Source organism: Cetorhinus maximus, chromosome 18 (genome assembly GCF_964194155.1).
Source record: "Cetorhinus maximus chromosome 18, sCetMax3.hap1.1, whole genome shotgun sequence".
NCBI classification, from domain to species: domain Eukaryota; kingdom Metazoa; phylum Chordata; class Chondrichthyes; order Lamniformes; family Cetorhinidae; genus Cetorhinus; species Cetorhinus maximus.
In genome coordinates, this window is record NC_135896.1 from 87,680,328 (window position 1) to 87,701,587 (window position 21,260).

Here is a 21,260-nt window from a genome sequence, read left to right on the forward strand (position 1 = left end):
CTCTCTAAGGGCTGGGTTCAGAGGCTCGCCATCAGACTTGGGCTCAGCAGAAGCCTGGCCTCCATCAGTCCTCTGAATGTTGGTGATCTTGGCTGTCACTGCCTCTGCCTGCTGTGGACCTGAACCTGTGCTGTGCTCACCGGATGGTGACCACCAACCCTGCTCTAAAACTAGGCCCCACCGAGGTGCGTGTCTCTGCGCTGGTGGAGTGTGCAGGTGAATGCAGTGACAGCTCTACATCTAGTGGGTCCTCAGGATCCTCATCCAAGGTGGCCTGCGACTGGGGCTGATGGGCTGGCTGGACCCTCTTCCTTTTCCTGCTGGTGCCTGTTAAAGAGGGAAAATATTAGTGATTGACTGCATAATCACAAACGTTAAAAATCACTCTCAGTTTCACCTGGTGACCGAGGAGCTGTTGATTGGCCTTCACTGGCTTGTTGGGTGATGCCGATCTTGCCTTCAGCACAGCCACTGTCCCAGTCCTCACTGGCAAGCTCTGTCATCTGCTCCTCGTAAGGGTTGAGTAGCCTGATCTCTGGCATCTCCCCACCAGTCTGAGATCTCTTCATTTGTTGGGGGCGATCTTTTCCTGCATAAAGACAGATGGACAGACTGCGAGCAGGACGGATGGCAAAGTAGATGATAAGCACACCTGCCTTCTGTGTGTGCTAAGTGGACTTCTGTAAGGGCTAAGGACATGACTTGTGCAGGTTGTGAGAAGAGATGAAGATCACAGAGTGCAGAAGAGGACCTTCGGCCCATCGAGTCTGCACCGACAAGTGAGAAACACCTGACCTACCTACCTAATCCCATTTACCAGCACTTGGCCCATAGCCTTGAATGTTATGACGTGCCAAGTGCTCATCCAGGCACTTTTTAAAGGATATGAGGCAACCCGCCTCCACCACCCTCCCAGGCAGCGCATTCCAGACCGGCACCACCCTCTGGGTAAAAAAGTTTTTCCTCATTTCTTCCCTAAACCTCCTGCCCCTCACCTTGAACTTATGTCCCCTCGTGACTGACCCTTCAACTAAGGGGAACAGCTGCTTCCTATCCACCCTGTCCATGCCCCTCATCTTCTTGTATACCTCGATCAGGTCGCCCCTCAGTCTTCTCTGCTCCAACGAAAACAACCCAAGTCTATCCAACCTCTCTTCATAACTTAAATGTTTCATCCCAGGCAACATCCTGGTGAATCTCCTCTGCACCCTTTCCAGTGCAATCACATCCTTCCTATAATGTGGCGACCAGAACTGCACACAGTACTCCAGCTGTGGCCTCATCAAGGTTCTATACAACTCCAACATGACCTCCCTACTTTTGTAATCTATGCCTCGATTGATGAAGGCAAATGTCCCATATGTCTTTTTCACCACCCCACTAACGTGCCCCTCCGCCTTCAGAGATCACACGCCAAGATCCCTTTGTTCCTCAGAACTTCCTTGTGTCATGCCGTTTATTGAATACTTCCTTGTCAAATTACTCCTTCCAAAGTGTATCACCTCACACTTCTCAGGGTTAAATTCCATCTGCCACTTATCTGCCCATTTGACCATCCTGTCTATATCTTCCTGTAGCCCAAGACACTCAACCTCACTGTTAACCACCCGGCCAATCTTTGTGTCATCTGCAAACTTACTAATCCTACCCAACACATAGTAATCTATGTCGTTTATATAAATGACAAATAATAGGGGACCCAGCACAGATCCCTGTGGTATGCCACTGGACACTGGCTTTCAGTCACGAAAGCATCCTTCTGTCATCACCCCCTGTCTCCTACAACTAAGCCAATTTTGAATCCACGTTATCAAATTACCCTGTATCCTATGTACATTTGCCTCCTTTATAAGTCTCCCATTTGGGACCTTGTCAAAGGCTTTGCTGAAATCCATATAGACTGCATCAACTGCACTACCCTCATCTACACACCTGGTCACCTCAAAAAATTCAATCAAATTTGTTAGGCATGACCTCCCTCTGACAAAGCCATGACTATCTCCCTCTGACTATCTCTGATCAAGCCTTGCCTCTCCAAGTGGAGATAGATTCTCTCCTTCAGAATTTTCTCCAATCGTTTCCCCACCACTGACGTGAGACTCACTGGCCTGTAGTTCCCTGGCTTATCTCTACAACCCTTCTTAAATAGCGGAACCACATTAGCTGTCCTCCAGTCCTCTGGCACCTCCCCCGTGGCCAGAGAGGAATTAAAAATTTGGGCTAGAGCCCCTGCGATCTCCTCCCTTGCCTCCCTCAGCAGTTTGGGACACAAATCATCCGGACCTGGAGATTTGTCCACTTTTAAGCCTGCCAACACCTCCAGTACCTTGTCACTCCCTATATCAATTTGCTCAAGAACCTCGCAGTTCCTCTCCCCGAGTTCAATACCTTCATCCTCATTCTCTTGGGTGAAGATGGATGTGAAGTATTCGTTCTACACTCTACTGATGTCTTCTGGCTGTACCCATAGATTGCCCCCTTGGTCCCTGATGGACCCTACTCTTTCCCTGGTTATCCTCTTCCCATTGATCTATTTATAGAATATCTTGGGATTTTTCCCTACTTTTACCAGCCGGAGCTTTCTCATATCCCCTCTTTCCTCTCCTAATTGCTTTCTTAAGCTTCACCATGCACTTTCTGTACTTCACTAATGCCCCCGCTGGTTTTCCTCCCTTGTACTTGCTAAAAGCCTCTTTTCCTTCTCATCGTATCCTGAATAAGTCTGGTCTTCCATGTTTCTCTGGGCTTACTCCTTCCTATCACCCTAGAGGGAACATGTTGAGCCTGTACCCTCCCCATTTCCTTTTTGAACGCCCCCCACTGCTCCTCTGTAGATTTCCCCACAAGTAGCTGTTCCTAGTCTACCTTGGCCAGATCCTGCCTTATTTTACTATAATCCGCTCTCCCCCAATCCAAAACATTTTTTTGCAACTTGTATATTTCTTTGTCCATAACAATCTTAAATTGTACCATGTTGTGGTCGCTATCACTAAAATGCTCCCCTACCACCACCTCAGCCACCTGTCCGGCTTCATTCCCCAGAAATAGGTCCAGCACTGCGCCGTCCCTTGTTGGACCCTCAACATATTGACCTAAAAATTCTCCTGTACACATTTCAAGAAATCCACTCCATCCAAGCCCTTAACACTATGTCTATCCCAATTAATGTTGGGAAAGTTGAAATCACCTAATATAATTACCCTATTATTGTTTTTACACACCTCCGCAAATTGTGCACATATTTGCTCCTCAATTTCCCACTGACTATCTGGGGGTCTATAATAAACACCTAACAATGTGGCTGCCCCTTTTTTATTCCTAAGCTCTACCCACAAAGCTTCATTCGATGCCCCCTCCAAGATATCATCTTTCCTTACTGCAGTAACTGACTCCTTAACTAATAATGCGATGCCTCCTCTTTTACCCCCTCCCCTGTCTCGCCTGAAGATTCTATATCCCGGAATGTTGAGCTGCCAATCCTGCCCCTCCCTCAACCACGTCTCAGTGATGGCTACTATATCACAATTCCACATGTCAATCCTCACCCTTAACTCATCTGTTTTGCCTGTAATACTCTTGGCATTAAAGTAGAGGCTATCCAGCCTTGCCTTACTCCCTTGAAACTTAATGCAGCTGTCTTCCCTCTGACTTGATTGTTTTACTGTATTATGATGTGTCCCTATTCTGCTAACATTCTGTGTCCCCTCCCCCTGCCAAATTAGTTTAAACTCCTCCCAACAGTACCAGCAAACCTGCCCGCAAGGATGTTCGTCCCGCCCTGGTTCAGATGTAGACCGTCCTGTTTGTACAGGTCCCACCTTCCCCAGAAACGGTCCCAGTGATCCAGGAATCTAAAACCCTCCCTCCTGCGCCAACTCTTAAGCCACCTGCGCTATTCTCCTATTTCTGAGCTTGCTAGCACGTGGCACTGGGAGTAATCCAGAGATTCCAACCCGAGAGGTCCTGCTTTTTAGTCTACTACCTAACTCCCTGAATTCTTGCTGCAAGACCTCATCCCCCTTTCTACCTATGTCATTGGTACCATCATGTACCATGACCTCTGCCTTATCACCCTCCCCCTTCAGGATGCCCTGCAGCCGTTCAGTGACAGTACAAGTGTGTGTGATAGAATCAGTGGTGATGCCCCTTGTGGTGGTAGAGTGAGATCCCTGTGGACCGCAACCCTGCAAAAGCCTGATGGGCTTGTGAGAATGTGAGTTGAGAGTTACGAGAAGGTGGACTTACCCTAGCGGAGAGGATGAGATCATTCACCTTCTTGCACTGTATGGCGGATCTCCTCTGCGGCGCATTAGTGCTGACTGTCCCAAGCCTTTGTGGTGAAGTTTGTGAACCTCTGGCGCCCATCACAAGAGAAAACTATCTCCCACTGGTCCTCCACTGCCTAGAGGAGTGCCGCCAGTGTGTTGTCGCTGAATTTTGGGGCTGTGTATTTTGTTTTTCTCGGGGCCATTCTGATGTTCGCCAAGACCAGCTGCAGAGAGGGAATGTGCGTGCTGGTGTGGTTTAAATATGGCACCAGGAAATATGAGCCAATGAGGTAATGGCGGGGCAAACAAATCCCAGCCTGCCCTAATTTGTGACCAATTTATTGAAAAAAAACTTGAGTTCCACGAATTAGGGAACACCTCCTCATGGAGTATGATGATTTAACCTTGGGAAAAGCCAAGATCCTGGCAGCCCAAATCAAATCCGCCACGGTTGATTTGAAGAGGTTGCATGGAAAGGTTACCTTCAGAGTCAGGGTCACAAACACAGCTTGCCCAGCCAGCGCAAGTGCAAGGATTACAGATAAAGAGATCTCAGCAGGGTCATCAACATGTGCCCCATCACGGTCAGATACCTTGAAATTGTGGAGGTACCCATTGATTCACAATATCATGTCCAGCTCAAGGGAAAAAGTATAACACATGCTCAAAAATGAATCACTTCACAAAGGTGCGCAGGTCGTCAAAGAAGAAGGTGGGGGGGCATAGCTTCGCGAAGGGGACATGGGCCATGGGGGTAGCAGAGGGGCATAGCTTTGCATATGGGGTATGAGGGGCCATGTGGGTGTGTGGAGTGCCTTAGTTTGGCATCAGAAGCATGTGATGCCATAGGGGTGGGTGGAGGGTCATAGCTTGGCGAAGGTGACGTGCGGGGCCATGGGAGAGTGGGTGGAGGGGCACAAATTGGCATGGAAGTGTGAGAGGCCATAAGTGGTGGGTGGGGGAAATCAGGTGGCATAGGCGAGTCATGAGCAGTGTCGGGGTGGCCGGGGGAGGTTGTGAGGCAAGAGGGCTGGAGGGCCTTTGCATTTTATTTTAACTGGGACGAAGTCCCACAGCACCGAGGCGGGCCATTTAAACAGCCCGCCTACACATCCCGCAGTCCCTGTGGCTGCCTGTGAACCTTCTCCGGGGTCAGCTGGCCTGACTCCAGCGTACACCTGCCCGCTGGCAATGAGGATCCCTCACATGCAGGCATTTTTTCCCGAGGCAGGCGGGCCCACGCTACCTACCTCCATGATGAAAATTCAGGCCAGAATCTTTATTTTAAGGGAATGGAATTCGCCATTTTCCCTGTGAAGGAAACGTGAACAATGCAAAGGAAACTTGGATGTTCCGTATAATGAATGACTGATCCACAAAATCAGTTTTATGCCTGGGCAGCAAGTTGAAAATCTACCTCACTGAGTCTCATCACACCCAAGTGGATTGGATTCAACCTTTACTAATACAGGATGCTTACCATAATTTATTTGACATGCAATAATTTTAGTGTTTTCTTCAATCACATCAATACAAATTTATGGAAAGTGGCGTAGTCCAATAGCAAATCCAGCCCTGAAACAGTATCAGTATAAAGAGCAAATATATTTGTAATAGTCAAAGTGACAGATAAAACCACTCCTTGGAATCTTTTAAAGTGTTCAAAAATGAAGTCAAAGCAACCCTGTGTGCCTAAAGAAAGCATTTGACAAAGTAAAATGTCACTTTGTTTATAAATGGAGAAAACCATGGCATGATTTCTGTCAAAATAGATCAGATCATGAATATGTTGTGATAAAATAACATGCAGCTATTCTGCCTCTTAGTATTCACCTCCTCCCTACCCCGTCGCGCAAAAAAATGTAAAGGGTTGATGAAGATATTTTTCTTGATGGAAGTGCTACCTTTAACGTCAGCCACGACCAAGCTACAGCTGCTACAGAACGATATAGGATACTTCAGGAGCACTCAGTGTCCCAAAAATAATAAATAACTTTCCAAAAATAACATTAACTGAAAATTACACGCTTATCTTTGACACAACAAAAGATCTGGCAGATGTACCAACTGTATAATTCTCGAGGGACTGGGTGTTGCAGTCTGTTGGAATATTATCCTTTCCCCTTTGGGACCTGGCTTTGTATGCAAACCAGATCAACAGGCTGAAATGCTCCCCTCTCTGCCAGGTGTAAGTGGTCCTACACACACAGTCACTGAATGGCAAAAGCAATTCATTACTTACACTGATCTGCAGCTTTCATGGAAAAATACATGGATACATGGAATGCAATCTCTAAGTCAATGGCACAATTCCAGGAGAGGTCTGTAATCTCATGGTATTAAAATGGAATTTTACTTATTTAGCCACCATAAACTGGGCTCTGTGGGCAGGGGTGGGGCGCGGGGTACGGAGCTGTGGCGGCTCAGCTTGTAAACAGCTGGAAGCAGAATGTAATCCTCAAAACCTCAGTAAAAATTCCAGAATTACATGTAAAAAAGACAACATATACTGAAACTGTTTAGTGTAAGATAATGGCCCCTAATGCTTTCTACCCAATGAATAAAGCCTTTTTCATATTATCTTCCAAACCTAGGGTCTACAGAAAGTTGCCTTTATTTCAGTGAAGAGCCAAGGTTCCTCTGTATCCATTAAGCTCCATGTAGACCACCTGAATCTGCTTTTTCGATTACTTTCAAGTATTTCATTCTCCATTGGTTGAAATGGTTACAGGTATGCTTTCAACTAGTACTTTTAATGCATGCTGTCACCATCAAGGCAGGATTCAAATGCAAACCCACATCTTGCTATGCGCTGAAATCTATACATCTCGTGCATATCGTGAATGGGTTAATGAGTTGCAGGTTTAAAGATTATACCTTCCTTGATTACACCTGAGAAAGATGGATGGGATGCTAATTGTAGTTTCCTCTGCTTCAACAAGAATGACAGACCATTTATCTTGAGGTAAACAAGAAAAGATTATTTATTGCAATAAAGGTAACTTTATACAGAAGCAAAATAAATCAGAAATGCAATACTTAACTTTCACTGATATTTTAAATCCAAAATGACAATGCGTTTCAAAATTCTTATTGTTCAGAGTCCTTTACATGGATGATTTTCTGTTTGGATTTCCATTTCACCACAGTGATATTGAGTTTCGGAAACAGCCTTTATGAAACACCACATAAGCACATCTTTCCAAAACCCTGTTGTATTTACCACACCCTGAGAGGGCTCTGGATATAAAACCGAATTAAGCCAGATCAAAAAAACGATGAAGGTGTTGCTGGTAAGGCCAGCATTTGTTGCCCATCCCTAATTGCCCTTGAAGTGAGTGGCTTGCTCAGAGGGCAGCTAAGAGCCAACCACATTGTTGTTGACCTGGAGTCACATGTAGGCCAGGTCAGGTAAGGACAGCAGATTTCTTTCCCTAAAGCTCATTAGTGCTGTTCGGGGGAAATTAAAAATGCTAAAAGAGAATACAGTAAGAATTTACTGAAAAACCCTTAAAATTTCCAGGCAGACATGGCTGCTACATTGCACAACCTTGAGAGTCAGACTGGAGACAAAAGCATGACATAAATTAGATTACGTGTACTCCACTCTCACATAGGGAAGGGGCAGATGGTTTTAGCTTAGATATGGGAAGACGAACAATGGACAAAGAGGGGGCTTTGATGAAACACAAACAGTCTTGAGTTGTGGGAACCAAGGTCTTTGTGTACGTGTTTTAATTTTGATTGGATAAAATAATTATGTATGCACCCTTTAGAATAATTGGTTAGCAAAATTACCTGTTTATGTACTCAATAAGATAGAGTTAGCATGGGACCGGTGTGTCGGTTATCAATTGGATGTATTATGATAAGAAAAAGTACAAAAGTAATGAAATGTAATCAGTCTGGGAGCTGGGTCTTCATTCTTAGGAATGATTGCGGCTCCCTTGCATATGCTTGAATAAAACCGGTTAAAAGGAAGCCTGAGTCTCTGTGGGATCGGAGACTGTAACTTCTCCTCTTCAGCTGGCCTCTGTGGTCATTGCTGGATCGGAGAGTGTACCATCTTTAGTGAATCCAATGGTGTTTTACACTTGATGATAGTTGTCGTAACCATTAATGAGAATTGCTTTCAATTCCAGATTTATTAATTTGAATTTAAATTCAACCAGCTGTACTGATGAGATTTGAATCCATGTCCCCAGAACTTTAGCCTGGGCCTCTAGACTACTAGTCTAGTGACATTACCACTATGCCACCATTTCCCAAGTAATCCCGACTGAATGAGCAGTGATACCCAGTGTCTGTGGCCTCAGGAAATCAATGTACTCAGTGCAGACACAGTTTAATATTAATGGGTCATCCATTAAAGATTTTAAATATGGAGCTGAAATTCCTTGGAGTTTCCACTGGTCTGCTGCTGTAACTCCACTTCTGGGATTTCCAACATGCCTCATTGGAGGATGAACCTTTTCCAGGAAAATGTCAGGATGGCAGAGCCTGTGCAGAAGACTCCTTATGGCCAAGTTGCCTGAAGGATGGCAACATTGCTGAATAGCACCATTCACTTAGGGGATTGAGGAGGACATGACTGAGCTTTGGAGAGTCTCGGGAATGCCCTCCTTGCCACTGAGGGTGGCAAGGGCACTGAATGTATTCTGGTTGGGGGACTTCAATGTTCATCACCAAGAGTGGCTCAGTAGCGCCACTACTGACCGAGCTGGCTGAGTGCTAAAGAACATAGCTGCCAGACTGGGTCTGCGGCAGGCGGTGAGAGAACCAACAAGAGGTAAAAGCATACTTAACCTTATCCTTACCAACCTGCCTGCCACAGGTGCACCTGTCCATGACAATGACACTAGGAATGACCACTGCACAAAGCCCCGTCTTCACATTGAGGAAATCCTCAATCGTGCTTTGTGGCACTATCACTGTGCTAAATAGGATAGATTTCGAACAGATCTAGCAATTCAAGACTTGGCTGCCATGAGGCACTGTGGGCCATCAGCAGCAGCAGGAGTGTACCCAACCACAATCTGTTACCTCATGACCTGGCATATTCCCCACTCTACCATTACCACCAAGCAAGGGGACCAACCCTGATTCAATGAAGGGTGCACGCGGGCATGCCTGGAGCAGCACCAGGCATACCTAAAAATGAGGTGTCAACCTGGTGAAGCTACAACACAGGACTATTTGTATGCTAAACAGCATAAGCAACAAGTGATAGACAGAACTGAGCAATCCCACAACCAGCAGATCAGATCTAAGCTCTGCAGTCCTGCCACAACCAGTTGTGAATCGTGGTAGACAATTAAACAACTCACTGGAGGAGGACGCTCCACAAATATCCCCATCCTCAATGATGGGGTAGCCCAGCACATCAGTGTAAAAGATAAGGCTGAAGTATCTTCAGCCAGAAAGGCCGAGTGGATGATCCATCTGAGCCTCCTCCGGAGGTCCCCAGCATCAAAGATGCCAGTCGTCAGCCAATTCGATTCACTCCACATGATATCAAGAAACGGCTGAAGGCACTGTATACTGCAAAGACTATGGGCACTGAAAATATTCTGGCAATAGTACTGAAGACTTGGGCTCCAGAATTTTCCGTGCCCCTAGCCAAGCTATTCCAGTACAGCAACAACATTGGCATCTACCCAGCAATGTGGAAAATTGCCCAGGTATGTCCTGTACTCAAAAAGCAGGACAAATCCAACCCGACCAGTTACCGCCCCATCAGTCTTCGCTCGATCATCGGTAAAGTGATGGAAGGGGTCATCAACAGTTCTATCAAGCGGCACTTACTTAGCAATAACCTGCTCATTGACACCCAGTTTGGGCTCTGCCAGGGCCACTCAGCTCCTGACCTCATTATAGCCTTGGTTCAAACATGGACAAAAGAGCTGAACTCCCGAGGTAAGGTGAGAGTGACTGCCCTTGACAACAAGGCAGCATTTGACCAAGCATGGCATCAAGGTACCCTAGCAAAACTGGAGTCAATGGGAATCAGGGAGAAAACTCTTCACTGGTTGGAGTCATACCAGCGCAAGAGAAGATGGGTGTGGTTATTGGAGGTCAGCCATCTCAGTTCCAGGACATCACTGCAAGAGTCCTTCAGGGTAGTGTCCTAGGCCCAACCATCTTCAGCTGCTTCATCAATGACCTTCCTCCCATCATAAGATCAGAATTGGGGATGTCCGCTGATGATTGCATATTGTTCAGCACCATTCGCGACTCCTCAGATACTGAAACAGTCCATGTCCAAGTGCAGCAAGAGTTCGATAATATCCAGGCTTGGGTTGACAAGTGGCAAGTAGCATTCGTGCCATACGAATGCCAGGCAATGACCATCTCCAAAAAGGGAGAATCTAATCATCGCCCCTTGACATTCAATGTCTTTACCCTCACTGAATCCCCCACTAGCAACGTTCTGGGGATTAACAGTGACCAGAAACTGAACTGGACTAGCCATATAAATACTGTGGCTACAAGAGCAGGTCAGCGACTAGGGATCCTGCTGTGAGTAATGCAACTCTTGACTCACCAAAACCTGTCCACCATCAGGCGTGTGATGGAATACTCTCCACTTGTCTGTATGAGTGCAGCTCCAACAACACTCAAGAAGCTTGACACCATCCAGGTCAAAGCAGCAGCCCACTTGACTGGCACCCCATCTACAAACATTCACTCTCTCCACCACCAGCGCACAGTGACAGCAGTGTGTACCATCTATAAGATGCACTGCAGGAACTCACCAAGGCTCCTTAGACAGCATCTACCATCTAGAAGGACAAGGTCAGTAGATACATGGGAACACCACCATCTGGAAGTTTCCCTCCAAGCTACTCACCATCCTGACTTGGAAATATATTGCCGTTCCTTCACTGTCGCTGGGTCAAAATCCTGGAACTCCCTCCCCAATAGCACTGTGGGTGTACCTGCACCAAATTGACTGCAGCGGTTCAAGAAGGCAGCTTACCACCACCATCTCAAGGGCAATTAGGGATGGGCAATAAATGCTGACCTAGCCAACGATGCCCACACCCCATGAATGAATAAAAAAAACTTCCCATGCCAGGTTTATACTGGAGTTTCTAGCTATAAGAGAGAGGCAGGCATAAGAAATGTGACTATGAAAATCAAATAAGTTTTGGCCCCATGTCTGTGGATCTGCTTTCTTTGATAAGTATCTAACTGAAAAGTGATAGAAGCCTTAATTAATTATGATGGTAGCATGGTGGTTGTGTTACTGGAATAGTAATCCTGAGGCCTGGGCTAATGATCCTGAGGCATGAGTTCAAATCCCACCATGGCAGCTGGGAAATTTAAGTTCAGTTAATTAAAATAAATGTGCACTAAAAAGCTACTATCAATAATGGTGATCATGAAACTAGCTGATTGTCATAAAAGCCCATCTGGTTTACTAATGCCCTTTGGTTAAGGAAACCTGCTGCCCTTACCTGTTCTTACCTGGCCTGGCCTACATGTGACTTAAGACCCACAACAATGTGGCAGACTCTTAGGTGTCCTCTGAAATGGCCTAGCAAGACACTCAGTTGTACAAAAACCACTGTGAAAAGTTCCAATGGAATGAACAAGATTGACCTAGGCATTAGAAATGAAAAAGGACACATCCTGCTCAGTCAACCCTGCAGAGTCCTCTTCGCTAACGTTTGGGGACTTGTGCCAAAATTGGGATTGCTGTCTGTCTGACATATTCATAGACAAGCCTGATATAGTCACACTTACACATACACCCAGCAGAGGTACTGTTGTATACAGTCAGGTGGGAGAGGCTTTCTGAGTCTTCAACATTGACACGACTGCCCGAAGTCTCATGGCATCAGGTCTAACATGGGTTAGGCAAACACCTACTGCCCTCCCTCAGCTGATGAATTAGTACTTTTCCATGTTGAACACTATTCAAAATAAGTACTGAGTAGCAAGGGCACAGAATGAACTCTGGATGCGGGAATTTCAATGTTCATCACCAAGTCCAGCTCAGTAGCACCACTACTAATGGACCTAGCTGAGTCCTGAAGGAAATATTTGCCAGATTAAATTAGTGGCAAGTAATGAAAGAATCAACGTCAGGGAAAAACGTTCTTGGCCTTGACCTCACCGGCCTATCTATCACAGTTGCATCTATCCATCACAGTATTGGGAGGAGTGAATGCCGCATGATCTTTCTGAAGGCAAAGTTTTGTCTTCACATTGCGGAAACCCTCCATTGTGTTGTATGACACTACCATCATGCCAAATGGGATAGATTCAGAATAAATCCAGGAGCTCAAAACTGGGCATCCATGAGATGCTGTGGGCCATCAGCAATGGTAACAAAATTCTATTCAACCATAATCTGTACTCTCATAGTCCAGCATAACCCTTGCTTGACCATCATCATCAAGACAGGGAACCAATCCTCATTCCATGAGGAGTGCAGTAGAGCATGCAAGGAGCCTAAAAATGAGGTGCTAACCTGGAGAAGCAGAATGCTATAGACAGAGCTAAGCGATTCCACAATCAATGGATTAAATCGACGCTCTGTGGTCTTGCACATCCAGTCATGAATGCTGATGGTCAATCTTCAAACAATGCAATTCACTACACATGGTATCAAGAAACGGCTGAAGGCACTGAGAACATTCTGGCTGCAGCGCTGAAGACATGCCCCGGAACTCGCTGAACCTCTAACCAAACTGTTCCAGCACAGCGACAATGGCATCCAACCGTCAAAATGGAAAATTGCCCAGGTATGTCCTATGTACAAAAAACAGTGCAAATCCAAACCAGCAATTACTGCTACATCAATCAACTCTCAATCATTGGCAAAGTGATGGAAGCTGTCGATGACAACTGATACTGAGAATTATTTAGTCACCAACAACCTGCTCGCCAATGCCCAATTTGTGTTCCAGGAGGATTTCTCAGCTTAGACCTCATTACTGCCTTGGTCCAAACATGGACAAAAGAGCTGAATTCCAGGGGTGAGTTAAAAGGCACTGCCCTTGACATTAACACAGCATATGATAGCTTGGGATCAAGGAGCCCTAACAAAATTAAAGTCATTGGGACAGTTCAGTGATTTAAATGTCCAGGGGAAAACTCTCCACTGGCTGAAGTCATACCTAGCGAAAAGAAAGATGGCTATACTTGTTGGAAGCCAATCATCTCAGTCCCAGGACATCGGTGCATGAGTCCCTCATGGCAGTATCATTGATCTAACCATATAAGTTGCTTCATCAATGACCTTCCCTCCGTCGCAAGGTCAGAGGTGGAGATGATCCATGATGATTACACAATGTTCAGTTCCATTCACCACTATTTAGACAATGAAGCAGTCTGTGCCCGCATGCAACAAGACCTGGCCAACGTTCAGGTTTGAGTTGATAAGTGGCAAGTAACATTCATGCCACACATATGCCAGATAGTGACCACCTCCAATAAGTTGGAATTTACCCATCTCCCCATGACACTCAACAGCATTACTATTACAGAATACCCCACCAGCAGCATCCTGGGCGTCACAATTACCCAGAAATTTAACTCAACCAGCCGCATAAATATTGTGGCTATAACAGCAGGTCAAATGTTGGGTATTCTACAGCAAGTAACTCACCTCTTGTTTCCTCAAAGTGTGTTCACCATCTACAAGGCACAAGCCACGAATATGATGGAGTGTTGTCCACTTGCCTGGATGAGCAGCTCCAACAACACTCAAGAAACTTGATCCCATTCAGGACAAAGCAGCACGCTTGATTGGCATCCCATTCACCACCTTAAACATTTCACTCCTTCCACCACCAGCACGTTGCAGCAACAGTATGGCCTGAGATTTTGCCACCATGGTAAAAATGGCGGGCAGGCCCTAAAATCCTAAGTCCCACCCTCAAACATGGCACTTCCTATTTTCACCAGGGTGGAGGTGGAGTTGGGCCGGGTGGTTTAGGGAGGCAGCTGGACATTTAAATCATTGAACTGTCAAAGCTGTCAAGGGATTTAACTCTGCTGGACTTTGAATTAAAAAAAAACTGGAGTTTAAAAAAATCAGTGCTTGATATTTCATTCTGTCTGTTGACATAAGCCTGAGGGTTATAATTATAGAATTTATGCTGCATGACTGATTTTGCAGCCTAACATTTACAGAGACAGCTGGATATTCAACTCATCAGTTGCCTCCACTGAAATGGGATTTTGGTAGGTCAGGAGTGTGAAACCCAATGTGTGTAGATTAGACCAGGTAAGAGCTGGCCTGAACTTGGTGGATTCATTTGGATAGCCAGGGTACCCCTTTGAAGAGGTAAGGTTCTCCTTTTCGATATGGTCACCTAACACCTTTGGAAGAGGTAAAGCACCCTTTGGGGTAGGTAAGGCAGTAGACATGATTTTGCATAAAAAATGCATAAACTTATTGGAATTGTCAAAGCTGCCAAAGAACCATCAAAAGCTGTCAAAGCTCATTGGAACTGTCAAAGCTCATTGGAACTGTCAAAGCTGTCAAGGGATTTAACTTTGCTGGGCTTTAAGTTTTAAAAGAAGTGTGGAGTTTAAAAAAAATCAGTGTTGGATATTTCATTTTGTCTGTTGATATAAGCCCAAGGGTTATCATTATAGGATTTGTGCTGCATGACTGTTTTTACAACCTACCATTATCACAGTGAGGTGCCTGTTAAGTGAGCAGTTGGATTGACAGCTCCAAGTGGTTGTAGAATAGAAATGATTGTTTTCATAAGAGATTAAGTCCTTAAGATAAATGTTTGTTTTGATAAGAGATTTGTTGAAGGAATTTCAATGTATTGAATGTTTTTTTTTATCAATGAGAATATATTTTTTTTAAAATTGTGACATTATCAATAGACACACTGGGTAGAATATTATGGGGTGGGGCAGACAGCTTGCCTCCCTCTGGAAGCAAAGTCAGCATGGAGCTGACCTGCATGCTAGCCCACCTGGCAGCCATAATGCACTGTGGGTGAGCTGAATTGGAACAGTGGGGACTTCCACCTCACACAGGAGAGGAAGTCCCACCCTCGGAAGCTGCTGGCCAATCCAATTGGCCAGCATCAGACCCAGCAGCGCCAAGAGCACATTAGTAGACACTGCCAAGACTGCAGCCAGGAACAAGAAGAAAGAGCAATGGATCCCAGAGTCAGGTAATTCCGGGGTCTTGGGCAGGGAGAGTTTGGGCAGCTTAGGGAGGGGGACGGTGGGGTGGGGGTTGTGTGCTTAATGGAGCAGGTGGGTAGGAAGAAAGGAGGGGTACTATCTTAAGGGGGATGTCCACCTGATTCCCAAAAGATAGTACCCCCTTCCTTCCCACCCTTTGAAAAAGTTTTTTAAAAAGCGGCCTGCCCACTCCAACCTTACTGCCCACGCCAGCTGTTTTATATGGGCAGCATAATATTGGGGTCAATTGGCTTGTTAACAAGCTCAATTAACCCTTGATTATTTATTTAAACATCGCAGATGGGCTGCTGATCTTTGATACCTGCCCACTCCCCGTATTATGGGGGTGAGCTCGGGAGCGAACAAGAAGGTGGTGGGTTGAGCACCCGCCCTACTTTACATGCCCCTCCTGCCAAAAACATGCCTGGCAGGGGCAGTTACAATGCAGCCCACTATTTTATGTCAGCCTGGTTCTTGAAGTTTGCCTACGGTGGGTACTAGGTGAGTTGGCATGGAGGAGGTAAGGGTGGTGGGTGGGGGGCATGTGTTGGCATGAGTTGGCACTAGGTTGGCATACAGGCTATGAAGGGTTATGGGGATGATTGGGGGCATGGATTGGTATAGAGAGTATGAGGAGCCATAGGGGTGGATAGAGGAACATAGAGTGGAATGGGGGTATGAGGGGCCGTTGGTGTGCTGGTAGAGGAGCAAAAGGTGACATTGGGATGCGAGGGGCCATGGGAATGGTAGAGGGGTATAAGATGGCATAGAGGGTATAGGGGCCATGGGGTAGTTGGGGGGCACGAGATGATACATGTTGGCATGGATGCAGCATGGGGAGAGTGTGAGGGGTGAGGACTGGAAGGATGTTCTTTCTTTTAATAATTTTTCGTAATATCTTCAACAAAGTGACGGTGCACAGAGGCAGGCCTTCCGGCCAGTCTGCCTACGCATCCAGCAGCGTCTGAACTCATTTGGGGGGCAGCTGGCTCTACTTTGAATGCAGCCCACCCCAGGAACAAAAAGCTGACCTTCTGGGCCTCTTTTCCCTCGGTCGGGTTTGTGGAGCTGGGAAATGTCCTGTCCCTGCACTTCTGACCCGGGAGCAAAAATCTGGACATATGCATCATCAATGAGATGCACTACAGCAACTTGTTAAGGCTTCTTCGACAGCACCTTCCAATACTGTGACCTTTACCACCTAGAGGAACAGGGGCAGTAGGTGCATGGGAACGCCACGACTTGCAAGTTCCCCTCAAAGCCACACACCATGGACTTGGAAACATAGTTCCTCATCAACTAATTCAAGTTCCTGGAACTTCCTTCCTAACAGCACTGTGGGTGTACATCACAAGGATTGCAGTTGTTCAAGGAGGCAGCTCACCACCATCTTCTCAAGGACAATTCAGAATGGGCAATAGATACTGGCCTAGCCAGTGATGCTCACATCCCGTGAACAAATTTTAAAAAAAGTTAGCTATAGTTCAAAATCTACTTGACCATCCAGAGATTCACATCAGGAGATAATTTTGATTGCAATTTAACTGACTGCACTGATGAATTTACGGGAAAGCTTAACCTACATAAGATAGATGTTATATTGATGAGGTGAGATAAGGTAAGATGAGTGGAGGCACATGTGGAGCATAAACAGCAGCATGGACATGTTTGGCAGAATGGCTTGTTGCTGTGATGGGAATACAAGGTGAAGGGCAGTGAGTCCAGACCATATATTGTATATGCTCTACACTATACATTTTCAAGACCAAAGATTAATGGGAACCTTCTCAGAAACAGCTGTGTTGTATATCATTAAAAAACCCTAGTGCCCTGGCCTTAAATGAACATATACGGAAGATTTCCTGCCAGAAGTTATGAGGCACCTTAATTATATTTTCCCTTAATAGGGGCATGCATCTTCAGTTTAATTGCAAAAATAAGGAATATGTCATCTAGTGTATTTCCTATCATTTGTGACCTAGTGATGCTGGGCACATTATTGGCACCTGGGGTTGCTGAGGCAACAGGCCAAAGATTTAAAGCATATAACCATGCAATCAGTTGCAGTCCACTCAACTGAACAGACTAAGCTGGGATTGGAATAAGATGGAAACACTTTAAGATTTTGTACCCAGCCACAGATACCGCCTGTGCTAAACTTGGGCAGAAGCCTCTGCCTGAAGATTTTTATTGCACAGAGCTAAATAGAGAACTTACAGAAAGGCCTAACTAGCCTATTCTCCACATGGATCTCTTCCCATCTTACCTTATCTCTTCCTATCTGCATATCCTTCTGTTTCTTTATTCCTTGTGCATTAATCCAGCTTCCCCTTAAATGTATCTATAGTATTTGCCTCAACAGCTCCATATGGTAGCAAATTCCAGTATGTCAGCACCAAAGTTTCTCCTGCATTCTTTAGTGAATATCTTATAACTTCTTCTTGAGTTCTCTGCCCAAAGGCGGGTCCAACCCACAGCACCAAATAGGGTAGGGAAGCCAGTCCCCAATCTACCCCAGCCAGAACAGGGAACTGAACCCCATGCTGTTGGTGCCAATTTGATCCACACCAGCCCTGCAGCCGACTGACTCCTCAAGGAATTCAAGTTGCTGTGACAACATACACTTTTACATTCATGTTGCAGCCTGGAGCAATGGTTAGTGATGGCAGAGGCTCTAATCCCTTTCCATCATACGGCTGACGAAGGAATCACTCCAGCTCGTATCGGCTACCATTGATGTGTTGGAAGGATTTGCAGTTTGATACTCAACCTGTCTGGCCGTCAAGTGAACCTGGAGCTTCCGGCTCAGAGGCAGGGATGCCACCCACTGTGCCACAAGACCTCCATCTTATCTCTATGACCCCAAAATTTTGGGTGTCTCACAAGTAGAAACATTTTTTTATTCTTTCATTGAATGTGGGCATCACAGGTAAGGCAGCATTGTTGCTGCCCGTCCCTAGTTGCCCTTGATAGGCTTGCTAGGCAATTAATAGTCAACCACATTGCTGTGGGTGGGTCTGTAGTCACATGTAGGCCAAACCAGGAAAGGATGGTAGATTTCCATTCCCTAAATGGGCATAGGTTTGATAGTTGTTATGGTTACCATTACTGATTTTTTAAAAATCAAATTTAAATTCCACCAGCTGCCAGATGGGATTTGAACCCATATCCCCAGAGCAATGGCCTAAGCCTCTAAATTACCAGCCCAGTGACTTTATCACCATGCTACCATCTCTTATACATCTACCCTAGCAAACTCTTGGACTCCATGATGGAGATGTGAGCCTTGCCAAATTTATTTAAATTATGACAACCTGAGAACATTGGCCAGGATTGGGGGAATTTGAGATTGTGCAAGCCATGTAACAAACTTATTCATGCATTCTAATTAAATTCCTCTGTTATTTTAACAAATTTGTTATCCCAGTTGGCTTAAAATCTCTTTTTTAAAAAAAGCAGGCAAAGGAATGTTAAATGAATAGATTAATATGTTCCTAACTGATATTGCACAATGCAATTTCAGCCCATATCATTCATGCAGGATTGGGAACAGTTGATTTGGGAGTCAGATAGCTAGGTCTTAATGTCCATCACTTGGTAAGGAAAGTTTAATTTGTTTTTTTCCCCACAGAGTGCTGTCAAATCACAATGTTCTTCCACTGACCTCATTCATTAAGCATTGTTCTTGTAGCTGAGTGTGAGGATCTATACTCAGAGGTTCTATTTGTAACATGCTCTCTGCCCTCCACAATAAATTATGACATTCTTTTTTTTATATTAGTTCATAGGGTGTGGGCATCACTATCTAGGTCAGCATTTATTGCCCATCCCTAATTGCCCTTGTTCAGAGGGCATTTAAGAGTCAACCACTTTGTCGTGGGTCTAGAATCACATGTAGGCCAGACCAGGTAAGGACAGTAGATTTCCTTCCCTAAAGGACATTGGTGAACCAGGTGGGTTTTTACAACAATTGGCAATGGTTTTATGGTGAATTACAGATGTTTTTTTTTTAATTCAAACTTCACCAGCTGCTGTGGTGGGATTTGAACCCAGGTTTCTGGATTGTTAACCTGGGTGTCAAGATTACTAGCCCAGTGATAAATACGACTTCACCATCACCTCCCCCAAATGATAGGTAGTGCAATAAGAAAAAATGTTCAACATAAAACATATATTTTTAAAAAATGAAACACATGCGACTCAGTACCCAGAATTTTGTGCGGAACCGGAGCCTTGCTTTCCGGCTGGAGCAAGCCAGCCTCCCTTTGCCCGAGTTGCCCTGCAGACATTTTACTCCGTCAGGCCATTAATTGACTCGAGGCGGGACTTCCGCCTCCATCTGGGAGGAAATGCTGCCTCTGAGAGCTACCAGCCAATCAAATGGCTGGCAGCTGTCCAGTTCCATCAATGCCACTGCTGAGACTGCAGGCAGTCTTTGAGGAAGAGATGCAGTGGACCCGGACTTAAAGGTAAGCCTGGGGTTTCGGCGGGAACAAACTGGCAGGCACTGGTGAGAGGGTTTGGTGCCAAGTTTGCCAGGATAGGGGTGGGGGGAGAACTACCTTACAATGTGCCTATACAGAAACTCCACCTCAGCTTGCATAAAGGGCATCCTGGTCGTCATCTGCTGTGGATAAAATAGCAGTGGGAGCAGGAAAAGGCCCTTAAGTTGTCAATCATCAACCCATAGACGAGTGGGCCACCTGTTGCCTCCTATGGAATGGGTTAATTCCCAGCAGAGCCAGGTAGGCAACAGGCATAGCGCTGCGCCATGGTGTGCAATTTTAGGCCCTCACCCACCTGCCAAGCCTGGTCGGTGAGGTTGTAAAATTCCAGCGAAGTTTTTTTATTACAGCACCATGAAAGACTGTGTCCACCGTAAAATGAAAAGTGCAGGAGGACATGCCAGGAGCAGCACCAGGCATACCTAAAAATGAGGTGTCAACCTGGTGAAGCTATAACACAGGACTACATGCATTCCAAACAGCATAAGCAGCAAGTGATAGACAGAGCTAAGTGATCCCACAACCAACTGATCAGATCTAAGCTCTGCAGTCCTGCCACATCCAGTTGTGAATGGTGGTGGACAATTAAACAACTCACTGGAGGAGGGGTCTCCGCAAATATCCCCATCCTCAATGATGGGGTAGCCCAGAACATCAGTGCAAAAGATAAGGCTGAAGTATTTGCTACAATCTTCAGCTAGAAGGGCCGAGTGGATGACCCATCTCGGCCTCCTCCGGAGGCCCCCAGCATCAAAGATACCAGTCATCAGCCAATTCGATTCACTCCACGTGATGTCAAGACACAGCTGAAGGCACTGGATACTGCAAAGGCTATGGGCCCTGACAATATTCTGGCAATAGTACTGAAGACTTGTGCTCCAGAACTTACTGCGCCCCTAACTATGCTGTTCCAGTACAACAACAACACTGGCATCTACCCGGCTATTTGGAAAATTGCCCAGGTATGTCCTGTCCACAAAAAGCTGGACAAATCCAACCCGGCCAATTACCGCCCTATCAGCCTACTCTTGATCATCAGTAAAGAAATGGAAGGGGTCATCAGCAGTTCTATCAAGCGGCACTTGCTTAGCAATAACCTGCTCACCGACGCCCAGTTTGGGTTCTGCCAGGACCACTCAGCTCCTGACCTCATTACAGCCTCGGTTCAAACATGGACAAAAGAGCTGAACTCCCAAGGTGAGGTGAGAGTGACTGCCCTTGACATCAAGACCACATTTGACCAAGTGTGGCATCAAGGAGCCCTAGCAAAACTGGAGTCAATGGGAATCAGGGGGAAAACTCTCCGCTGGTTGGAATCATA